Genomic DNA, 14180 nt, shown 5'->3' with positions numbered 1-14180 from the left:
GACGATGAAACACAGAAATTGCATCGGAATTAAATACTAAAGTCACAATGCCGAAATAAGTACAAGAAGACTGACTCTTCTTACTGTCGATGTTTTGAACCATTCCTGTGACACTAGTTATAGATTCCGATGCTGCACTCCAGGTTCACTGTATCCCATGGCCCTTCATATTGACGATGAAACACAGAAATTGAATCGGAATTAAATAAAAAAGGCACAATGCCGACTTAAGTACAAGAAGACTGGCGCTACTTACTGTCTATGTTTTGAACCATTCCTGTGACACTAGTTATAGATTCCGATGCTTCACTCCAGGTTTACTATTTCCCTTGGACCTTCTTATTGACGATGAAACACAGAAATTGTATAGGAATTAAATAGAAAAGGCACAATGCTGACTTAAGTACAAGAAGACTGATTCTTCCTACTTTCTATGTTTTGAACCATTCCTGTGACGCTAGTTATAGATTCCGGTGCTTCAGTTCAGGTTTACTGTATCACTCTGACCTCCTTATTGGCGATGAAACACAGAAATTGCATCGGAATTAAATACAAAAGTCACAATGCCGACTTAAGTACAAGAAGACTGACTCTTCCCACTGTCTATGATTTGAAACATTCCTGTTACACTAGTTATAGATTCCGATGCTTCACTACAGGTTTACTGTATCCGTTGGACCTTCTTATTGACGATGAAACACAGAAATTGCATCGGAATTAAATACAAAAGGCACAATGCCGGCTTATGTACAAGAAGACTGACTCTTCTTACTGACTATGTTTTGAACCATTCCTGTGACACTAGATATAGACTCTGATGCCTCACTTCTGGTTTACTGTATCCCTTGGACCTTCTTATTGAAGATGAAACACAGAAATTGCATCGGAATTAAATACAAAAGGCACAATGCCGACTTAAGTACAAGAAAACTGACTCTTCTTACTGTCTATGTTTTGAACCATCCCTGTGACACTAGTTATAGATTCCGATGCTTCACTTCAGGGTTACTGTATCCCTTGGACCTTCTTATTGACGATGAAAAACAGAAATTGCATCGGCATTAAATTCAAAAGACACAATGCCGTTTTGAGAACAAGAAGACTGACTCTTCTTACTGACTATGTTTTGAACCATTCATGTGACACTAGTTATAGATTCCGATGCTTCACTTCGGGTTTACTGTATCCCTTGGACCTTCTTATTGACGATGAAGCACTGCAATTGCATCGGAATTAAAAGGAAAAGGCACAATGCCGACTTAAGTACAAGAAGACTGCCTCTTCCTACTGTCTATGTGTTGAACCATTCCTGTGACACTACTTATAGATTCCGATGCTTCACTTCAGGGTTACCGTACCCCTCTGCCATTCTTATTGACGATGAAACACAGAAATTGCAACGGAATAAAGTACAAATGGCACAATGTCAACTTAACTACAAGAAGACTGACTCTTCTTCTGTCTATGTTTCGAACCATTCTTGTGACACTAGTTATAGAATTCGATGCTTCACTTCAGGTTTACTTTATCCCTTGGACCTTCTTATTGACGATGAAACACAGTAATTGCATCGGAATAAAATACAAAAGGCACAATGCCAATTTAAGTACAAGAACACTGACCCTCTCCACTGTCTATGTTTTGAACCATTCCTGTGATACTAGTTATAGATTCCGATGCTTCACGTCAGGTTTACTGTATCCGTTGGACCTTCTTATTGACGATGAAACACAGAAATTGCATCGGAATTAAATACAAAAGGCACAATGCCGACTTATGTACAAGAAGACTGACTCTTCTCACTGACTATGTTTTGAACCATTCCTGTGACACTAGCTATAGACTCTGATGCTTCACTTCAGGTTTACTGTATCCCTTGGACCTTCTTATTGAAGATGAAACACAGAAATTGCATCGGAATTAAATACAAAAGGCACAATGACGGCTTAAGTACAAGAAAACTGACTCATCTTACTGTTTATGTTTTGAACCATCCCTGTGACACTAGTTACAGATTCCGATGCTTCACTTCAGGTTTACTGTATCCGTTGGACCTTCTTATTGAAGATGAAACACAGAAATTGCATCGGAATTAAATACAAAAGGCACAATGCCGACTTAAGTACAAGAATACTGACTCTTCTTACTGACTATGCTTTGAACCATTCCTGTGACACTAGTTATAGATTCCTATGCTTCACTCCAGGTTTACTGGATCCCTTGGACCTACTTATTGACGATGAAACACAGAAATAGCATCGGAATTAAGTACAAAAGGCACAATTCCGACTTAAGTACAAGAATTCTGACTTTTCTTACTGACTATGCTTTGAACCATTCCTGTGGCACTAGTTATAGATTCCGATGGTTCACTTCAGGCTTACTGTATCCCTTGGACCTTCTTATTGACGATGAAGCACTGCAATTGCATCGGAATTAAATGGAAACGGTACAATGCCGACTTAAGTACAGTAGACTGACTCTTCCTACTGTCTATGTGTTGAACCATTCCTGTGACACTAGTTATAGATTCCGATGCTTCACTTCATGTTTACTGTACCCCTCTGCCCTTCTTATTGACGATGAAACACAGAAATTGCAACGGAATTAAATACAAATATCACAATGCCAGCTTAAGTACAAGAAGACTGACTCTTCTTCTGTCTACGTTTCGAACCATTCCTGTGACACTAGTTATAGATTTCGATGCTTCACTTCAGGTTTACGGTATCCCTTGGACCTTCTTATTGACGATGAAACACAGAAATTGCATCGGAATTAAATACATAAGGCACAATGCCGACTTAAGAACAAGAAGACTGACTCTTCTTACTGACTATGTTTTGAACCATTCCTGTGACAGTAGTTATAGATTCCGATGCTTCACTTCAGGTTTGCTGTATCCCTTAGACCTTCATATTGACGAAGATACACAAATATTGCATCGGAATTAAATACAAAAGGCACAATGCCGACATAAGGACAAGAAGACGGGCTCTTCTTACCATCTATGTTATGTACCTTTTTCTGTGAGACCAGTTTTAGATTACAATGCTTCACTTCAGGTTTACTGTATCCCTTGGACCTTCTTATTATCGATGAAACACAGAAACTGCATCGGAAATAAATACGAAATGAACAATGCCGTCATAAGTACACGAAGAAGGACTCTTCTTACTGTCTGTTATGAACCTACCCTGTGAGACCTGCATCAGAGTCTATAGCTAGTGTCACAGGAATGGTTCAAAACATAGTCAGTGAGAAGAGTCAGACTTCTTGCACATAAGTCGGCATTGTGCCTTTTGTATTTAATTCCGATGCAATTTCTGTGTTTAAGTACAAGAAGACTGACTCTTCTTACTGACTACGTTTTGAACCATTCCTGTGACACTAGTTATAGATTCCGATGCTTCACTTCAGGTTTACTGTATCCCACTGACCTTCTTATTGACGATGAAACACAGAAATTGCACGTAATTTAATCCAAAAGGCACAGTGCCGAATTAAGTACAAGAATACTGACTCTTCTTACTGTCTATATTTTGAACCATCCCTGTGACACTAGTTATGGATTCCGATGCTACACTCCAGGTTTACTGTATCCCTCTGACGTTCTTATTGACGATGAAACACAGAAATTGCATCGGAATTAAATACAAAAGGCACAATGCCGACTTAAGTACAAGAAGCCTGACTCTTCATACTGACTACGTTTGAACCATTTTTGTGACACTAGTTATAGATTCCGATGCTTCACTCCAGGTTTACTGTATCCCTTGGACCTTCTTTTTAACGATGAGACACAAAAATTGAATCGGAATTAAATACAAAAGGCACAATGCTGACATAAGTACAAGAAGACTGACTCTTCTTTCTGTCTATGTTTTGAACCATTCATGTGACACTAGTTATAGATTCCGATGCTTCACTCCAGGTTTACTGTATCCCTTGGACCTTCTTATTCACGATGAAACACAGAAATTGCATCGGAATTAAATACAAAAGGCACAATGGCGGCTTAAGTACAAGAAGACTGACTCCTCTTACTGGCTACGTTTTGAACCATTCATGTGACACTAGTTATAGATTCCTATGCTTCACTCCAGGTTTACTGGATCCCTTGGACCTACTTATTGACGATGAAACACAGAAATAGCATCGGAATTAAGTACAAAAGGCACAATTCCGACTTAAGTACAAGAATTCTGACTCTTCTTACTGACTATGCTTTGAACCATTCCTGTGGCACTAGTTATAGATTCCGATGGTTCACTTCAGGTTTACTGTATCCCTTGGACCTTCTTATTGACGATGAAGCACTGCAATTGCATCGGAATTAAATGGAAACGGCACAATGCCGACTTAAGTACAGTAGACTGACTCTTCCTACTGTCTATGTGTTGAACCATTCCTGTGACACTAGTTATAGATTCCGATGCTTCACTTCAGGTTTACTGTACCCCTCTGCCCTTCTTATTGACGATGAAACACAGAAATTGCAACGGAATTAAATACAAATGGCACAATGCCAACTTAAGTACAAGAAGACTGACTCTTCTTCTGTCTACGTTTCGAACCATTCCTGTGACACTAGTTATAGATTTCGATGCTTCACTTCAGGTTTACTGTATCCCTTGGACCTTCTTATTGACGATGAAACACAGAAATTGCATCGGAATTAAATACATAAGCCACAATGCCGACTTAAGAACAAGAAGACTGACTCTTCTTACTGACTATGTTTTGAACCATTCCTGTGACAGTAGTTATAGATTCCGATGCTTCACTTCAGGTTTGCTGTATCCCTTAGACCTTCATATTGACGAAGATACACAGATATTGCATCGGAATTAAATACAAAAGGCACAATGCCGACATAAGGACAAGAAGACGGGCTCTTCTTACCGTATATGTTATGTACCTTTTTCTGTGAGACCAGTTTTAGATTACAATGCTTCACTTCAGGTTTACTGTATCCCTTGGACCATCTTATTGACGATGAAACAAAAAAAATAGCATCGGAATCAAATACAAAAGGCACAATGCCGGCTTAAGTACAAGAGGACTGACTCTTCTTACTGTCTATGTTTTGAATGTTTCCTGTTTGATCAGTTTTAGATTACGATGTTTCATTTCATGTTTACTGTATCTATTGGACCTTCTTATTGACGATGAAACACAGAAATTGCATCGGAATTAAATACAAAGGGCACAATGCCGAAATAAGTACAAGAAGACTGAACCCTCTTGCTGTCTATGTTTTGAACCATTCATGTGACACTAGTTATACATTCCAATGTTTCACTCCAGGTTTTCTGTATCCCTTGGACCTCCTCATTGACGATGAAACTCAGAAATTGCACGGAATTAAATCCAAAAGGCACAGTGCCGAATTAAGTACACGAATGCTGACTCTTCTTACTGTCTATGTTTTGAACCATCCCTGTGACACCAGTTATGGGTTCCGATGCTTCACTCCAGGTTTACTGTATCCCTCTGCCCTTCTTATTGGCGATGAAACACAGAAATTGCAACGAAATTAAATACAAATGGCACAATGCCAACTTAAGTACAAGAAGACTGACTCTTCTTACTGACTTTGTTTTGAACCATTCCTGTGTCTCTAGTTATAGGTTCCGATCCTTCACTTCAGGTTTACTGTATCCCACTGACCTTCTTATTGACGATGAAACACAGAAATTGCACGGAATTAAATACAAAAGGCACAGTGCCGAATTAAGTACAAGAATACTGACTCTTCTTACTGTCTATATTTTGAACCATCCCTGTGACACTAGTTATGGATTCCGATGCTTCACTCCAGGTTTACTGTATCCCTCTGACGTTCTTATTCACAATGAAACACAGAAATACAAAAGGCACAGTGCCGAATTAAGTACAAGAATACTGACTCTTCTTACTGTCTACACTTTGAACCATCCCTGTGACACTAGTTATGTATTCCGATGCTTCACTCCAGGTTTACTGTATCCCTCTGACGTTCTTATTGACGATGAAACACAGAAATTAAATACAAAACGCACAATGCCGAATTAAGTACAAGAAGACTGACTCTCCTTACTGTCTATATTTTGAGCCATTCCTGTGACACTAGTTATAGATTCCGATGCTTCACTCTAGGTTTCCTGTATCCCTTGGACCTTCTTATTGACGATGAAACACAGAAATTGCATCGGAATGAAATACAAAAGGCACAATGCCAACTTAAGTACAAGAAGACTGACCCCTTCCACTGTCTATGTTTTGAACCATTTCTGTGACACTAGTTATAGATTCTGATCCTTCACTTCAGGTTTACTGTATCCAACTGACCTTCTTATTGACGATGAAACACAGAAATTGCACGGAATTAAATACAAAAGGCACAGTGCCGAATTAAGTACAAGAATACTGACTCTTCTTACTGTCTATACTTTGAACCATCCCTGTGACACTAGTTATGGATTCCGATGCTTCACTCCAGGTTTACTGTATCGCTCTGACGTTCTTATTGACGATGAAACACAGTAATTATGTACAAAACGCGCAATGCCGAATTAAGTACAAGAAGACTGACTCTCCTTACTGTCTATATTTTGAGCCATTCCTGTGACACTAGTTATAGATTCCGAAGCTTCACTCTAGGTTTCCTGTATCCCTTGGACCTTCTTATTGACGATGAAACACAGAAATTGCATCGGAATGAAATACAAAAGGCACAATGCCAACTTAAGTACAAGAAGACTGACCCCTTCCACTGTCTATGTTTTGAACCATTCCTGTGACACTAGTTATAGATTCCGATGCTTCACTCCAGGTTTACTGTATCCCGTGGACCTTCGTATTGACGATGAAACACAGAAATTGCATCGGAATTAAATAGAAAAGGCACAATGCCGACTTAAGTACAAGAAGACTGACTCTCCTACTGACTATGTTTTGAACCATTCATGTGACACTAGTTATAGATTCCGATGCTTCACTTTGGTTTACGGGATCCCTTGGACCTACTTATTGACGATGAAACACAGAAATAGAATCGGAATTAAATACAAAAGGCACAATGCCGACTTAAGTACAAGAATACTGACTCTTCTTACTGACTACGCTTTGAACCATTCCTGTGACACTAGTTATAGATTCCGATTCTTCACTTCAGGGTTACTGTACCCCTCTGCCATTCTTATTGACGATGAAACACAGAAATTGCAACGGAATTAAATACAAATGGCACAATGCCCACTTAACTACAAGAAGACTGACTCTTCTTCTGTCTGTGTTTCGAACCATTCCTGTGACACTAGTTATAGATTCCGATGCTTCACATCAGGATTAATGTATCCCTTGGACCTTCTTGTTGACGATGAAACACAGAAATTGCATCGGAATTAAATACAAAAGGCACAATGTCGACTTAAGTACAAGAAGACTGATTCTGCTTACTGACTATGCTTTGATTCATTCCTGCGACACTAGTTATAGATTCCGATGCTTCACTTCAGGTTTTCTGTATCCCTTGGACCTTCTTATTGAAGAAGAAAGACATAAATAGCATCGGAATTAAATACAAAAGACACAATGCCGACTTGAGTCAAGAAGACTGACTCTTCTTACTGACTATGTTTTGAACCGTTCCTGTGACACTAGTTATAGATTCCGATGCTTCACTCCCGGTTTACTGTATCCCTTTGACCCCTTATTGACGATGAAACACAGAAATTGCATCGGAATTAAATACAAAAGGCACAATGCCGACTTAAGTACAAGAAGACTGACTCTTCTTACTGACTATGTTTTGAACCATTCCTGTGACACTAGTTATAGATTCCGAACCGTCACTTCAGGTTTACTGTATCCCTTGGACCTCCTTATTGACGATGAAACACAGAAATTGCATCGGAATTAAATACAAAATGCTCAATGCCGACTTAAGTACTAGAAGACTGACTCTTCTTACTGTCTATGTTTGAACCATTCCTGTGACACTAGTTATAGATTCCGATGCTTCACTCCAGGTTTACTGTATCCCTCTGATCTTCGTATTGACGATGAAACACAGAAATTGCATCGGAATTAAATAAAAAGGCACAATGCCGACTTAAGTACAAGAAGACTGACTCTTCCTACTGCCTATGATTTGAACAATTCCTGTGACAGTAGTTATAGATACCGATGTTTCCCTTCAAGTTTACTGTATCCCTTGGACCTTCTTATTGACGATGATACACAGATATTGCATCGGAATTAAATACAAAAGGCACAATGCCGACTTAAGGACAAGAAGACGGGCTCTTCTTACCGTCTATGTTTTGTACCTTTCCTGTGAGACCAGTTTTAGATTACGATGCTTCACTTCAGGTTTACTGTATCCCTTCGACATTCTTATTAACGATGAAACACAGAAATTGCATCGGAAATAAATACTATTTGCACAATGCCTTCATAAGTACACGAAGACTGACTCTTCTTACTGTCTGTTATGAACCTACCCTGAGAGACCTGTTTTAGATTCCAGTGCTTCACCTCAGGGTTACTGTATCCCTTGGACGATCTTATTGACGATGAAACAAAAAAATAGCATCGGAATTAAATACAATAGGCACAATGCCGACTTAAGTACAAGAAGACTGACTCTTCTTACTGTCTATGCTTTGAATGTTTCCTGTGGGACCAGTTTTAGATTACGATGCTTCAATTCAGGTTAACTGTATCCATTGGGCCTTCTTGTTGACGGTGAAACACAGAAATTGCATCGGAATTAAATACAAAGGGCACAATGCCGACATAAGTACAAGAAGACTGAACCTTCTTACTGACTATGTTTTGAACCGTTCCTGTGACACTAGTTATAGATTCCAATGCTTCACTCCAGGTTTGCTGTATCCCTTGGACCTTCTCATTGACGATGAAACACAGAAATTGCATCAGAATTAAATACAAAAGTCACAATGCCGACTTAAGTACAAGAAGACTGACTCTTCTTACTGACTATGCTTTGAACAATTCCTGTGACGCTAGTTATAGATTCCGATGCTTCACTTCAGGTTTACGGTATCCCTTGGCCTTTCTTATTGGCGATGAAACACAGAAATTGCATTGGAATTAAATAGAAAAGGCACAATCCCGACTTAAGAACAAGAAGACTGACTCTTCTTACTGACTATGCTTTGAACAATTCCTGTGACACTAGTTATAGATTCCGATGCTTCACTTCAGGTTTACTGTATCTCACTGACCTTCTTATTGACGATGAAACACAGAAATTGCATCGTAATTAAATACAAAAGGCGCAATGCCGACTTAAGTACAAGAAGACTATCTCTTCTTACTGTCTATGTTTTGAATGTTTCCTGTGGGACCAGTTTTTGATTACGATGCTTCACTTCAGGTTTACTGTATTCATTGGCCCCTCTTATTGACGGTGAAACACAGAAATTGCATCGGAATTAAATACAAAGGGCACAATACCGACATAAGTACAAGAAGACTGAACCTTCTTACTGTCTATGTTTTGAACCATTCATGTGACACTAGTTATAGATTCCAATGCTTCACTCCAGGTTTTCTGTATCCCTTGGACCTTCTCATTGACGATGAAACACTGAAATTGCATCGGAATTAAATATAAAACGCACAATGCCGACTTAAGTACAAGAAGACAGATTCTTCTTACTGACTATGCTTTGATTCATTCCTGTGACACTAGTTATAGATTCCGCTGCCTCCCTCCAGGTTTTCTGTATCCCTTTGACGTTCTTATTGACGATGAAACACAGAAATTGCATCGGAATTAAATACAAAAGGCACAGTGCCGAATTAAGTACAAGAGTACTGACTCTTCTTACTGTCTATATTTTGAACCATCCCTGTGACACTAGTTATGGATTCCGATGCTTCACTCCAGGTTTACTGAATCCCTCTGACGTTCTTATTGACGATGAAACACAGAAATTCCGTCGGAATTAAATACAAAACGCACAATGCCGAATTAAGTACAAGAAGACTGACTCTCCTTACTGTCTATATTTTGAACCATTCCTGTGACACTAGTTATAGATTCCGATGCTTCACTCTAGGTTTACTGTATCCCTTGGACCTTCTTATTGACGATGAAACACAGAAATTGCATCGGAATAAAATACAAAAGGCACAATGCCAACTTAAGTACAAGATGACTGAACCTTCCCACTGTTTTGAACCTTTCCTGTGACACTAGTTATAGATTCCGATGCTTCACTCCAGGTTTACTGTATCCCTTGGACCTTCTTATTGACGATGAAACACAGAAATTGCATCGGAATTAAATAGAAAAGGCACAATGCCGACTTAAGTACAAGAAGGCTGACTCTTCCTACTGTATATGTTTTAAACCATTCCGGTGACACTAGCTATAGATTCCGCACCGTCACTCCAGGTTTACTGTATCCCTTGGACCTCCTTATTGACGATGAAACACAGAAATTGCATCGGAATTAAATACAAAAGGCACAATGCCGACTTAAGTACAAGAAGACTGACTCTTCTTTCTGTCTATGTTTTGAATGTTTCCTGTGGGACCAGTTTTAGATTACGATGTTTCACTTCAGGTTTACTGTATCCATTGGGCCTTCTTATTGACGGTGAAACACAGAAATTGCATCGGAATTAAATACAAACGGCACAATGCCGACATAAGTACAAGAAGACTGTACCTCCTTACTGTCTATGTTTTGAACCATTCATGTGACACTAGTTATAGATTCCAATGCTTCACTCCAGGTTTTCTGTATCCCTTGGACCTTCTCATTGACGATGAAACACAGAAATTGCATCAGAATTAAATACAAAAGGCACAATGCCGACTTAAGTACAAGAAGACTGACTCTTCTTACTGACTACGTTTTGAACCATTCCTGTGACCCTAGTTATAGATTCCGATGCTTCACTTCAGGTTTACGGTATCCCTTGGACTTTCTTATTGACGATGAAACACAGAAATTGCATTGGAATTAAATAGAAAAGGCACATTCCCGACATAAGTACAAGAAGACTGTCTCTTCCTACTGTCTATGTTTTGAACCATTCCTGTGACACTAGTTATACATTTCGATGCTTCACTTCAGGTTTACTGTATCCCTCTTACCTTCTTATTGACGACGAAACACAAAAATTGCATCGGATTTAAATACAAAATGCACAAAGCCGACTTCAGTACAAGAAGACTGACTCTTCCTACTGTCTATGTTTTGAACCATTCCTTTGACACTAGTTATAGATTCCGATGCTTCACTCCAGGTTTACTGTATCCCTTGGACCTTCTTATTGACGATGAAAGACAGAAATTGCATGGCAATTAAATACAAACGGCACAATGATGACTTAAGTACAAGAAGACTGACTCTTCTTACTGACTTTGTTTTGAACCATTCCTGTGACACTAGTTATAGATTCCGATGATTAACTTTAGGTTTACTGTATCCCTCTGACCTTCTTATTGATGATGAAACACAGAAATTGCATCGGAATTAAATACAACAGGCACAATGCCGACATAAGTACAAGAATACTGACTCTTCTTACTGTCTCTGTTTTGAACCATTCCTGTGACACTAGTTATAGATTCCGATGCTTCACTTCAAGTTTACTGGATCCCTCTTACCTTCTTATTGACGATGAAACACAAAAATTGCATCGGAATTAAATACAAAATGCACAAAGCCGACTTAAGTACAAGAAGACTGACTCTTCCTACTGTCTATGTTTTGAACCATTCCTGTGACACTAGTTATAGATTCCGATGCTTCACTTCAGGTTTACTGTTTCCCTTGTTCCTTCGTATTGAAGATGAAAGACATAAATTGCGTCGGAATTAAATACAAAAGACACAATGCCGACTTGAGTGCAAGAAGACTGACTCTTCTTATTGAGTATGTTTTGAACCACTCCTGTGACAGTAGTTATAGATTCCGATGCTGAACTTCAGGTATACTGTATTCCTCTGACCTTCTTATCGACGATGAAACACAGAAATTGCATCGGAAATAAATACAAAAGGCACAATGACGACTTAAGTACAAGAAGACTGACCCTTCTAACTGACTATGTTTTGAACCATTCCTGTGACACTAGTTATAGGTTCCGATGCTTCACTTCAGGTTTACTGTATACCTCTTACCCTCTTATTGACGATGAAACACAGAAATTGCATCGGAATTAAATACAAAATGCACAATGCTGACTTAAGTACAAGAAGGCTGACTCTTCCTACTGTCTATGTTTTGAACCATTCCAGTGAAACTAGTTGTAGATTCCGATGCTTCACTCCAGGTTTACTGTATCCCCTGGACCTCCTTATTGACGATCAAACACAGAAATTGTATCGGAATTAAATACAAAAGGCACAATGCCGACTTAAGTACATGAAGACAGACTCTTCTTACTGTCTATGTTTTGAACCATTCCTGTGACACTAGTTATAGATTCCGATGCTTCACTCCATGTTTACTGAATCCCTTGGACCATCTTATTGACGATAAAACACAGAAATTGCATCGGAATTAAATTGAAAAGGCATAATGCCGACTTAAGTTCAAGAAGACTGTCCCATCTTACTGACTATGTTTTGAACCATTTCTGTGACACTTGTTATAAATTCCGTAGCTTGACTTCAGGTTTACTGTATCCCTCTGACCTTCTTATTGACGATGAAACACAGAAATTGCATCGGAATTATTTACAAAATGCACAATTCCGACTTAAGTACAAGAAGACTGACTCTTCCTACTGTCTATGATTTGAACCATTCCTGTGACACTAGTTCTAGATTCCGATGCTTCACTTCAGGTTTACTGTATCCCTCTGACCTTCTTATTGACGATGAAACACAGAAAATGCATCGGAATTAAATACAAAAGTCGCAATGCCGCCTTAAGTACACGAAGACTGACTCTTCTTTCTGACTATGCTTTGAACCTTTCCTGTGAAACTAGTTATAGATTCCCATGCTTCACCTCAGGTTTAGTGTATCCCTTGGACCTTCTTAATGACGACGAAACACAGAAAGTGCATCGGAATTAAATACAAAAGGCACAATGCCGACTTAAGTACAAGAAGACTGACTCTTCTTACTGACTACGTTCTGAACTATTCCTGTGACCCTAGTTATAGATTCCAATGCTTCACTCCAGGTTTTCTGTATCCCTTGGACCTTCTCATTGACGATGAAACACAGAAATTGCATCAGAATTTAATACAAAAGGCACAATGCCGACTTAAGTACAAGAAGACTGACTCTTCTTACTGACTACGTTTTGAACCATTCCTGTGACCCTAGTTATAGATTCCGATGCTTCACTTCAGGTTTACGGTATCTCTTGGACTTTCTTATTGACGATGAAACACAGAAATTGCATTGGAATTAAATAGAAAAGGCACATTCCCGACATAAGTACAAGAAGACTGTCTCTTCCTACTGTCTATGTTTTGAACCATTCCTGTGACACTAGTTATAGATTCCGATGCTTCACTTCAGGTTTGCTGTATCCGTCTAACCTTCTTATTGACGATGAAACACAGAAACTGCATCGGAATTAAATACAAAAAGCACAATGCGAATTAAGTACAAGAAGACTAACTGTTCCTACTATCTATGTTTTGAACCATTCCTGTGACACTAGTTATACAATCCGATGCTTCACTTCAGGTTTACTGTATCCCTCTTACCTTCTTATTGACGATGAAACACAAAAATTGCATCGGAATTAAATACAAAATGCACAAAGCCGACTTAAGTACAAGAAGACTGACTCTTCCTACTGTCTATGTTTTGAACCATTCCTGTGACACTAGTTATAGATTCCGATGCTTCACTCCATGTTTACTGCATCCCTTTTACCTTCTTATTGACGATGAAAGACAGAAATTGCATCGGAATTAAATACAAACGGCACAATGATGACTTAAGTACAAGAAGACTGACTCTTCTTACTGACTTTGTTTTGAACCATTCCTGTGACACTAGTTATAGATTCCGATGCGTAACTTTAGGTTTACTGTATCCCTCTGACCTTCTTATTGATGATGAAACACAGAAATTGCTTCGGAATTAAATACAACAGGCACAATGCCGACTTAAGTACAAGAATACTGACTCTTCTTACTGTCTCTGTTTTGAACCATTCCTGTGACACTAGTTATAGATT

This window comes from Schistocerca piceifrons, unplaced genomic scaffold (assembly GCF_021461385.2).
Source record: "Schistocerca piceifrons isolate TAMUIC-IGC-003096 unplaced genomic scaffold, iqSchPice1.1 HiC_scaffold_1544, whole genome shotgun sequence".
NCBI lineage: Eukaryota > Metazoa > Arthropoda > Insecta > Orthoptera > Acrididae > Schistocerca > Schistocerca piceifrons.
Note: the sequence above shows the minus strand (reverse complement) of the source record.